Below are 12432 nucleotides of genomic sequence, written 5' to 3' on the forward strand. Positions count from 1 at the left end.
ATGATACATGGGGTGAATAAATCTGTCCTGTGGTTCTTGTGTAATCAGTGTTAGAAGTTTTCAGTTAATGAGATGCCCACACTCCAGTGCAGGACTGGACTCGAAGCAGAAACAATGTGTCTCTATGATAAGGAACACGTTTGTGCTTCAGGGAGGCCTGTGGGCAGGTCTTTCCTTGGTTTCTCTGGCTTACAGCAGGAAGATAAGACTCTGCCTACAGTCCTGCCCTGGCACATGGGCATATCATTAGCTGGAAACTTCTAATACTCATTACACAAGAACCACAAGACAGATCTCTTCACCACAGGTATCATTATAAGCAGTTTAACACTGCAAACCTGACAGTGTCTGTAGTTTACTTAGCAAAATCCCGCTGACAGGTCTGCTTTAAAGTATGTTTGTATCTGAAACGCTTCAGTGTTTCAGAGCGAAGCATACCTGGTTGAGATCATACGGCCAGTGTCGGATACAGCCAGTGTCAGATACATGCTGTGCTGTCTGTAGATTGGGCAGCATGTATTAGCTCTCAGGTTCACTTTAGTAAAAACCTGATTTAAACAATTTTCTGTTTACACATTCCCTTTAAAGAATATAGCATATCTGCTGCTCTTGGCCTTTTTGTGTACTTGGTTTCATGCCTGCTCAACTGACTTACATAAGAAAACTAATAGATTTGCTGCCATAAGATTTTAACTATTTTGATTTTCACAGAAAAAAACATCTACATTTTTTAATTGGTCATCCTTCACATAGCACTTTACTGTTAATCTTTTGTGTCCCTTCATCTGTCACTTTGTAATTATTGGAATATGCTGCCAAACTTATTGTGATAAGTAATGACATCCAACATGGTTCCACTTTCTGTGATCAAAGCAATGGTAAAATGTTATGATTTTATCTTGAAATAATTCTTCTGATACTCCCCCAGTGGTTATCTAACAACTACTGATCTGTCTTCCAAGAACTCTAATATAAAGCTGGCTTTTCTGAAGAGTAAATCTGTAGTAGCCATTTTTTTTCCCATATCCTTGCAGTATACAGTTCTGCTTCCCACTGCAGAAAAAACAACAACATATACTGCTACATTAGCGTGTACCTGGATGCCCATACCGTTGAATCCTAATCTATTGTAAAAAAAAAATAAGATAGTAATACAAATAATAAAAAGAAAGCCCAGTATATATCTTGAAAGAGAGGAAAAAAATGAAGCAGGCTGTACTTTAGTCTGCCAGAGCAGAAGTGCAATGCTCGTTATCTCCTGATCATCATTTAGTGGCTCAGACTTATAGAATTTTCTTTCCACCCCATTCCAAGCTGCTTTCAAGGGTTTTAAGAGTATTTCCAACAGGGAACCCTTGACTGTCATGGAACGTTGCCAGGGAAAACACTGCTGTAGATTGAAAACATGAGCTGGCATCAGTGACAAAATACCTATGGGTGCACTTTTGTTAAATCTGTTAGTTTTTTAAATGCCAATCTTAATCTATAATTTTTTGTAGTACCATGGCCCTCTCAATTAAACCAACCACGCATTTTTAATGACCCTTTCCAAAAGATGAGACGGAAGAAAAGTCTCCAGTTATTGCTCAAACATGACCTGCGCTATAATTTGAGACTTTTTACTTTCATAAAAAGTACTCTGAATATTTAACAATTTCCCCAATTTTTCCTATCACAATATTTCTCTCACATGTAGAAACAGGAGGTCAATTTTCCCTGACTATCAACATGAGGGAGCATAAATCATCAAAATGATGGTGACTGAAGACACATCTCAACTATAAATACGACCAAGAGAACAAAATAGGTGCATATGATCTGGTGATGAGGGGACAATGCATGCAAGGATAGGGATGAGGGGGCAATGCAAATCAGGATAGGGATGAGGGGACCATGCATACGAGGATAGGGATGAGGGGGCCATGCATACCAGGATAGGGATGAGGAGGCCATGCATACCAGGATAGGGATATGGGGGCCATGCATACCAGGGTGGGGATGGAGGGACCATGGATACCAGGATGGGGATGAGGGGACCATGTAGAGCTGGATTGGGGACATATATATAGCAGGATGGGGGATATTAACCCCTTAATCCCATATGACGTACTATACCGTCGAGGTGGGGTGGGCCTTAATTCCCGGTGACGGGATAGTACGTCATACGCAATCGGCCGCGCTCACGGGGGGAGCGCGGCCGATCACGGCCGGGTGTCGGCTGCATATCGCAGCTGACATCCGGCACTATGTGCCAGGAGCGGTCACGGACCGCCCCCGGCACATTAACCCCCGGCACACCGCGATCAAACATGATCGCGGTGTACCGGCGGTACAGGGAAGCATCGCGCAGGGAGGGGGCTCCCTGCGGGCTTCCCTGAGACGATCGGTACAAGGTGATGTACTCACCTCGTACCGAACGTCTTCTCCCTGCAGGCCCCGGATCCAAAATGGCCGAGGGGCTGTATCCGGGTCCTGCAGGGAGCACTTCCGGGTCGGAGCAGGCTGCAGATGAAAGCTGCAGCCTGCTCCGATGAAAGTATGATCGCAGATCTGATAGAGTGCTGTGCACACTATCAGATCTGCGATCTGTGATGTCCCCCCCTGGGACAAAGTAAAAAAGTAAAAAAAAAAATTTCCACATGTGTAAAAAAAAAAATAATAATTCCTAAATAAATAATAATAAAAAAAAAAATATTATTCCCATAAATACATTTCTTTATCTAAAAAAAACAAACAAAAACAATAAAAGTACACATATTTAGTATCGCCGCGTCCGTAACGACCCAACCTATAAAACTGGCCCACTAGTTAACCCCTTCAGTAAACACCGTAAGAAAAAAAAAAAAAAAACGAGGCAAAAACCAACGCTTTATTACCATACCGCCGAACAAAAAGTGGAATAACACGCGATCAAAAAGACGGATATAAATAACCATGTTACTGCTGAAAACGTCATCTTGTCCCGCAAAAAACGAGCCGCCATACAGCATCATCAGCAAAAAAATAAAAAGTTATAGTCCTCAGAATAAAGCGATGCCAAAATAATTATTTTTTCTATAAAATAGTTTTTATCGTATAAAAGCGTCAAAACATAAAAAAATGATATAAATGAGGTATCGCTGTAATCGTACTGACCCGACGAATAAAACTGCTTTATCAATTTTACCAAGCGCAGAACGGTATAAACGCCTCTCCCAAAAGAAATTCATGAATAGCTGGTTTTTGGTTATTCTGCCTCACAAAAATCGGAATAAAAAGTGATAAAAAATGGTCACGTGTCCGAAAATGTTACCAATAAAAACGTCAACTCGTCCCGCAAAAAACAAGACCTCACATGACTCTGTGGACCAAAATGTGGAAAAATTATAGGTCTCAAAATGTGGAGACGCAAAAACTTTTTTGCTATAAAAAGCGTCTTTTAGTCTGGTTTCACACTTGCGTTTTTATCTGCATGCGTTTTTTAAAAAAACCGCATGTGTGAAAAAATGCATGTAAACGCGGTAAAACGCATGCGTTTTTATAGAAAAACACAAGAAAACAAGAAAAAAACAAAAAACCCTAACCCTACCCCTAACCCTACCCCTAACCTGAAATACGTGGCACTGAAATACGTGGCACTGAAATATACGTTTATATACGTATATACATATATAAGTGCCACGATATTTCAGTGGCCACATATTTAAGTGCCACGTATTTAAGTGCCACGTATTTAAGTGCCACGTATTTAAGCGCCACGTATTTAAGTGCCACGTATTTACGTGCCACGTATTTTTCAGTGCCTGAAATACGTGGCACTGAAATACGTGGCACTGAAATATCGTGGCACTGAAATATCGTGGCACTGAAGTATTTACGTGCCACGTATTTTTCAGTGCCTGAAATACGTGGCACTGAAATACGTGGCACTGAAATACGTGGCACTGAAATACGTGGCACTGAAATATTGTGGCACTGAAATATCGTGGCACTGAAATATCGTGGCACTTAAATACGTGGCACTTAAATACGTGGCACTTAAATACGTGGCACTTATATACGTGGCACTTATATACGTGGCACTTATATACGTGGCACTTATGACTGTCAGAAAATGTTCAGTAAACGGTTAGGGGTAGGGTTTCAGGTAGAATTGGGGAGTTTCCACTGTTCAGGCACATCAGGGGCTCTCCAAACGCGACATGGCGTCCAATCTCAATTCCAGCCAATTCTGCGTTGAAAAAGTAAAACAGTGCTCCTTCCCTTCCGAGCTCTCCCGTGCGTCCAAAAAGGGGTTTACCCCAACATATGGGGTATCAGCGTACTAGGGACAAATTGAACAACAACTTCTGGGGTCCAAGTTCTCTTGTTATCCTTGGGAAAATAAAAATTTGGGGGGCTAAAAATCATTTTTGTGGGGAAAAAAATATGTTTTATTTTCACGGCTCTGCGTTGTAAACTGTAGTGAAACACTTGGGGGTTCAAAGTTCTCACAACACATCTAGATAAGTTCCTTGGGAGGTCTAGTTTCCAATATGGGGTCACTTGTGGGGGGTTTGTACTATTTGGGTACATCAGGGGCTCTGCAAATGCAACGTGACACCTGCAGACCAATCCATTTAAGTCTGCATTCCAAATGGCGCTCCTTCCCTTCCGAGCTCTGTCATGCGCCCAAACAGTGGTTCCCCCCCACATAGGGGGTATCAGCGTACTCAGGACAAATTGGACAACAACTTTTAGGGTCCAATTTATCCTGATACCCTTGTGAAAATACAAAACTGGGGGCTAAAAAATCATTTTTGTGAAAAAGAAAAATAATTTTTATTTTCACGGCTCTGCGTTATAAACTGTAGTGAAACACTTGGGGGTTCAAAGTTCTCACAACACATCTAGATAAGTTCCTTGGGGGGTCTAGTTTCCAATATGGGGTCACTTGTGGGGGGTTTGTACTGTTTGGGTACATCAGGGGCTCTGCAAATGCAACGTGACGCCTGCAGACCAATCCATTTAAGTCTGATTTCCAAATGGCGCTCCTTCCCTTCCGAGCTCTGTCATGCGCCCAAACAGTGGTTCCCCCCCACATAGGGGGTATCAGCGTACTCAGGACAAATTGGACAACAACTTTTAGGGTCCAATTTATCCTGATACCCTTGTGAAAATACAAAACTGGGGGCTAAATTTCATTTTTGTGAAAAAAAAAAAATAATTATTTTCACGGCTCTGCGTTATAAACTGTAGTGAAACACTTGGGGGTTCAAAGTTCTCACAACACATCTAGATAAGTTCCTTGGGGGGTCTAGTTTCCAATATGGGGTCACTTGTGGGGGGTTTGTACTGTTTGGGTACATCAGGGGCTCTGCAAATGCAACGTGACGCCTGCAGACCAATCCATTTAAGTCTGCATTCCAAATGGCGCTCCTTCCCTTCCGAGCTCTGTCATGCGCCCAAACAGTGGTCCCTCCCCACAAATGGGGTATCAGCGTACTCCAGACAAATTGGACAACAACTTTTGGGGTCCAATTTATCCTGATACCCTTGTGAAAATACAAAACTGGGGGCTAAAAAATCATTTTTGTGAAAAAAAAAAATAATTTTTATTTTCACGGCTCTGCGTTATAAACTGTAGTGAAACACTTGGGGGTTCAAAGCTCTCAAAACACATCTAGATAAGTTCCTTAGGGGGTCTACTTTCCAAAATGGTGTCACTTGTGGGGGGGTTTAATGTTTAGGCACATCAGGGGCTCTCCAAACGCAACATGGCATCCCATCTTAATTCCAGTCAATTTTGCATTGAAAAGTAAAATAGCTCTTCTTCCCTTCTGAGCTCTGCTATGCGCCCAAACAATGGTTTACACCCACATATGGGGTATCGTCGTACTCAGGACAAATTGCACAACAACTTTTGTGGTCTAATTTCTTCTCTTACCCTTGGGGAAATAAAAAAATGGGGGTGAAAAGATCATTTTTGTGAAAAAATATGATTTTTTATTTTTACGGCTCTGCATTATAAACTTCTGTGAAGCACTTGTTGGGTCAAAGTGCTCAACACACATCTAGATAAGTTCCTTAAGGGGTCTACTTTCCAAAATGGTGTCACTCGTGGGGGGTTTCAATGTTTAGGCACATTAGGGGCTCTCCAAACGCAACATGGCGTCCCATCTCAATTCCAGTCAATTTTGCATTGAAAAGTCAAATGGCGCTCCTTCCCTTCCGAGCTCTGCCCTGCGCCCAAACAATGGTTTACACCCACATATGGGGTATCAGCGTACTCAGGACAAATTGCACAACAATTTTTGGGGTCCAATTTCTTCTCTCACCCTTGGGAAAATAAAAAATTGGGGGTGAAAAGATAATTTTTGTGAAAAAATATGATTTTTTATTTTTACGGCTCTGCATTATAAACTTCTGTAAAGCACTTGTTGGGTCAAAGTGCTCACCACACATCTAGATAAGTTCCTTAGGGGGTCTACTTTCCAAAATGGTGTCACTTGTGGGGGGTTTCAATGTTTAGGCACATCAGGGGCTCTCCAAATGCAACATGGCGTCCCATCTCAATTCCAGTCAATTTTGCATTGAAAAGTCAAATGGCGCTCCTTTGCTTCCAAGCTCTGCCATGCGCCCAAACTGTGGTTTACCCCCACATATGGGGTATCAGCGTACTCAGGACAAATTGTACAACAACTTTTGGGGTCTATTTTCTCCTGTTACCCTTGGTAAAATAAAACAAATTGGAGCTGAAATAAATTTTGTGTGAAAAAAAGTTAAATGTTCATTTTTATTTAAACATTCCAAAAATTCCTGTGAAACACCTGAAGGGTTAATAAACTTCTTGAAAGTGGTTTTGAGTACCTTGAGGGGTGCAGTTTTTAGAATGGTGTCACACTTGGGTATTTTCTATCATATAGACCAGTCAAAATGACTTCAAATGAGATGTGGTCCCTAAAAAAAAATGGTGTTGTAAAAATGAGAAATTGCTGGTCAACTTTTAACCCTTATAACTCCGTCACAAAAAAAAATTTTGGTTCCAAAATTGTGCTGATGTAAAGTAGACATGTGGGAAATGTTATTTATTAAGTATTTTGTGTGACATATGTCTGTGATTTAAGGGCATAAAAATTCAAAGTTGGAAAATTGCGAAATTTTCAAAATTTTCGCCAAATATTCGTTTTTTCACAAATAAACGCAAGTTATATCGAAGAAATTTTACCACTAACATGAAGTACAATATGTCACGAGAAAACAATGTCAGAATCGCCAAGATCCGTTGAAGCGTTCCAGAGTTATAACCTCATAAAGGGACAGTGGTCAGAATTGTAAAAATTGGCCCGGTCATTAACGTGCAAACCACCCTCGGGGCTTAAGGGGTTAATACAGAATTTACCACATTTTTTGCTTCCTTTTTTTTCTATTTTCCTCCTCTAAAACCTAGGTGCGTCTTATGGTCCGGTGCGTCTTTTAGTTTGACAAATATATTACATTATGCCATTAAGGCTTTGATTTGAGTGGCATAAATTTACATCTTTGAACATTTATTCAGACTAATAATGATATAATTTTAGTGATATTAGGTGTAAATACATTTAAGTGGTCCTCCATTGTGTTACTCTGTTTTTTCTATGTTGTTTTTAATTGTTTGAATTCAATAAAGTCTATATTTAAAGAGATCACATGCAGCTGTTTTGTTCTCTTGGTGATATTTATAATATGAAGACTGCAATATATCAAGAGGATAAAAACTTTGATAGGAGTGCTTCTTTAAGATCTTTATTTCATCTGTTCGGCTTCTGTATAGCTGGACATCTGTGCGCTTCGTTTTCTTCTCTGCAGTGTAAATGGTGCTTTCTCGTTCTCCAAACCATTTCATTCTAATTCATAAAACACTATTCAATCGGTATTTCACTCGATGAAATTAATCTCATCAGGCTTTCTGTAATTACTGCTTTTCAGTGGCCAATTTGTGGTTTGGTTTGTTGTCTTGTGGTCTTTATTGGCAAATGCATAATATAATTTCACTTTAATGTCATCAGAATGTTTTCTTATTTATGAGAGCTGGTCTGCGAGCTGCTGCCATGCTTTGCTTATTACTTTGGATACATAACGGAATAATTAGAACAATGTGACCTAACCCAGGCGAGAAGCTAAGAAGCAGAGAGCAGGGTAATATGCATGCTGTGTTCTTGAGCTGTATTGTTTGTTTAGGAGTATGACCTGTGACTGAAATCATAGAGATGGCATCCAAAGCCATACCCACTATTCTACCCGCTGAAAAAACTGGAAGCAAAAAGTTCAAAACCCAAATGCTCTTGTACAGCCAGAACGATAATGTCCTACTACAGATGTAGCCTTTCTTAAACTAAGATTTCACCATACAGAAAATTATCTTTTACAGTATTACTTCTCGTTTTATAAAATGTTTTATATATTATAGGCTCTGGATAATATTGCTAGTCAGTGGGATCTTTGTTCTGAAAGCCCCACTGATCAGTCAAAATGGGGATCTGAAGTGTGCAGCTCTTGCATGAATGATCTACGGCTTCAATAGTAAGTCTATGTGTCCGTACACAGCTCTATGAATGTGTGGAATCATACATTTATTATTGAGCCCGTACACCATTCATGCAGGAGCTGTGCACTTCAGATCAGTGTTTTAACTGATTGGCCAGGGTCTCAGGACTCCAACCCCCACTAATCAGAAATGCTATTGTAAGGAGGTGACAGAGTCCGTCAGGTGTCTTTCCCCCTGTGGAAACTGTACACATGTATCACGTGCGGCAACTTGACATTTACTAATGTTAATGTATTGTTGCTGTATTGTTTATGTACTGTAATGTGATGTATTTGATGTGTGTTAAGTATAGAAGTAGGGATAGAATAGAAGGTAGCATTGGGAAATAGTGGGGTTAGATTAGTGGGGCACATTAGAGATAGGGAATAGGCATATTAGTTTAGGAATAGACAGCACAGGGGTTTTCCAGTGGGGAGGAGTTATGGTGCAGTGCAGAGCATTGAGGGTATAGTGAGGAACTTCCTGGTTTAGCTCAGAGAGGATGCAGCAGTGAATAGTGATAGTCTGGCAGCCTTAGGGATAAAGCTGCTATGGCAGGAAGGGGCCCCAGGCCTGGCTGAGGAACATGCTAGCGGTCAACACCTTCAGCGATAACCCACCCCTAAGGCCAGGATTAGGTGCAGCTGAGACGGCAAGTCTTCTTCCTTCTACTACTGAGTCCAGATGAGGGAATGGGAGGAAGCTGGTGGACCTAGAGGCATGGGTGTTGCAGATGAGACAGAGATTGTCTAGGAGAGAGATAGAGATGGCAAGAAGAGCTAGAGATTGCCTCGTGGGATAAGGATTGTGCAGGGGCCAGAGCTGATCGAAAGGAAGAACAGAGATTGTCAGGGAAGGCCTCAGGATTGACACTTCAAAGGAATTGTATGGCATCAGTGCCGAAAACCCTGTGCTTAAGTTGAGCATGAACAAGGAACCCGGAGTGATTTGTGGGATCAATGGATCTGAAGCCGGAGTGACAGAGAGCGAGGGGACTTCAGCAACTGATGTGAGTGTTCTGCTGCGCACGCTGCACATGCAGCAGAAGGGACATTGTATTTCATCTGTGGGGCGCCAGGGTGTGGGAACACTACAGCCTGTTGCCAGAACTACCACCCTGGCTGTCTTACACTATTTCAGAGCCTGTAATATATAAATTTTCTTTATAAAGTGCCAGTTACATTTTAATACTACAAAAGCAATTGAATATATAGAGTTACATGCTAATTTACAATTTGCTGCATCTGGACATCTTTCTGTATTATGATATGTTTTTTTTAAGAAAGGCTACATCTGAAAGAGCATGATATAGTGGAACTTCTCCAAAATACCACCTATTGGAAGGGACCACCCATGAGCCTGAAATGATTTGTCTTTGACTGATTTCCGATTTCCTTAAAGGGGTTTGTCTGGTCCAAGTCGGTAAGTCTGCAATCACTCTGTGTGACTGCTGACTTATGAATCCCCCCCCAGCGCTCGCACTGTGCATTGCGGAGATTCGCCGGTTTCAGACACGGGACCGGAGGGCATGTATGAGTTATACATACTCCTGGTCAGTGGGCGTGATCTCGCTCCTTACACTTGTATGGAGCAAGGCTGTACCCTGTAGTTGGCCATGCCTAGTAGCCGATAGCATCACTAGACATGGTGCTGCCTCGCTCAATACAAGTATATGGAGTGTGGCCGCACTCATTGGCTGGGGGTATGTATAACGCATACATATCCTCGAGTCCTGGGTCTGAACCTGGCAAATGCCTGCGATTTGGACCTGACAACCTCTTTAAATCTAAGAATTGTCTAATCTCAGTGAAATACACCTCTACAAGCCTAAATTTGCACACTCCATCTATACTCATTGTGAGGTGCTTGCGCTCAGCGGGCATGTGTCCGACAGTTGTCATAGTCAAGATGGATGCCAAGGCAGCTATCCACCATAGGCACTCATTTTATTTCATAGTATACGTTTCTTTGCAGTGGCTCTCTGTATAATGGGGTTCAGTAAAACCAACAGTATGCTAATGCATATTGGCCAGGGAGAAAGGAAAATACTTTTGACTTCCGTCTGGTGAATGGGGGCACATGGCAAAATTATAATACATGTCTGTACAAGGTCCTGAAGTATACTGTGGTCTTAGTGAACAAGTGCTGTGCGCACATAGTCTTAGGTGGTCACCAGCTTGCTTTGTATTTGTTTATACACTTCTTTTGATTAAAGTGAATCTGTCATGTTAATGAAGTAGTCATGTGAACGAGCAAGAAGAGCCAAATAGATTGATATACAGTATATAGATTAGTGAAGAAAAATCTAGTATAACTTACTGTATATTTTAATAATGGAAACACATGCACATTCTATGTTAATAATCAAGGGCGGTCCTACCAGTGATAGCTATCTATGTATGCATACAGGGAAGGCTGTCTGTCACAGAGAGGGACTATCATCACTGGATTTTTGAGTCATAAATGAGCAGAATTTTAAAGGGATAAGGCTAAGGGATATGACACCATGATTAAGGCTAGATGCTGAAACACGTTGGTTTTTACATATGTGTGGACTATCTGGTATTGTTATCTACACTGGATACATCTTTTAGTGGATTCGATTAAAAGTTAAGTTTTTATCTGACAAGTGGAGTCATACATCGCTGGAAACAATCCCCTATTCTTCTTTTCTAAGAGACATTTTACTGATTTCTGTTGTTCTGACCATTAGGAACCCTGTACAAATTCCAAACATGGGGCTATGAACTCCCTGAACTGGGTTTTACAGAGCATCATTTTAAATGGAGCTTAAGTTGAGCAGATCGTGATTCATGGATCTAGAACTCTGCTATTTTTGGGATTGCTGGAGATGTCAGTGTTTGGACCTTCATTAGGAGTACTGAACAGTTATAATACATTCCATATAAATCAATAAATGTAAAAGTAATGCATATTCAATGCTAAGACATCGTTATTATCATACAACATGGCCTGTATCATATCTATGGGGGTCTGACACCACGGGCCAGTCGGTTGGTGAGTGCAACCTCCACAACATTGTTTACCATTCACAGCTCCTTACACTTTCTAATGGCTATTTATGGTACTGTATCTCACTGCTGCTCCATCCTATTAAAGTGAATGAGACAGTTTGTAATGGATGTGTTTAGTAATATAGCTCAGAGATGTGCCTGGCAAACAATGAAAAAGATCATCATACCTCTCTCTATCAGCCTGTAATAAGGCCAAGACACCAGTCTCAAAGTTTCAAAAAACCCTTTAAAAAATGTAAAAAAAAAAGTCTTTGCAGACAGTTTGGATTTTTTGTCTGTGGCTCCTATGCAAATGTGTGTCTCCATGGTAACAGACAACAAGCAAACTCTGTAGTCTGATTCTGTAGTCATTCTTCTTTCCACCTATCACTTCTTAATAACATACATTTGAAAGATTAACAAAAAGTAAGAACAGGTGGAAGGAAGTTACACATGACTACATCATCAGATTACGTAGAGTCTGTTTACTGTCTGTAACCCCAGAGTCACATTACTCTGCATGAGAGCTGATAATACAAACTGGGTATTTTTAATCACTTTGTAAATTTGTTTCTTAGCTCTAAATGTATTAGACCAATAAAAATAAGTTTGGTCCTCAAACCTTTACTGAGAGATCGATATCGATCAATACACAAATCTGATAGGTGCTTCATAAAAGCCAGCAGACTACGAATTATAAGAAACTTTTGAATTACAGGAAAGTTCTTCAACCTCAACGAAAGTTCTTACACTGCAACCTCGTGCATGTCTGTGGTCATAGAGCTCCTCAGAGGCTTCTTCCATTCCTACTGTTTGACAGCAGATGTTTCATTATTCCTGTTATAACGTTGGTTTATAGCTATGTCTAAATACATGGAATATATCTAATCCATG

The 12432-nt window shown here is 40.9% G+C and overlaps 1 protein-coding gene across 2 annotated transcripts in view; it reads left to right on the forward strand.

Annotated features, from left to right (window-relative positions):
• The window catches only part of KSR2 (kinase suppressor of ras 2), a 788417-nt gene that overhangs the window by 757723 nt on the left and 18262 nt on the right, over nucleotides 1-12432 (forward strand). The gene's annotated exons all lie outside the window — the stretch shown is intronic.

The sequence above is a fragment of the Ranitomeya variabilis genome, chromosome 1 (assembly GCF_051348905.1).
Source record: "Ranitomeya variabilis isolate aRanVar5 chromosome 1, aRanVar5.hap1, whole genome shotgun sequence".
NCBI lineage: Eukaryota > Metazoa > Chordata > Amphibia > Anura > Dendrobatidae > Ranitomeya > Ranitomeya variabilis.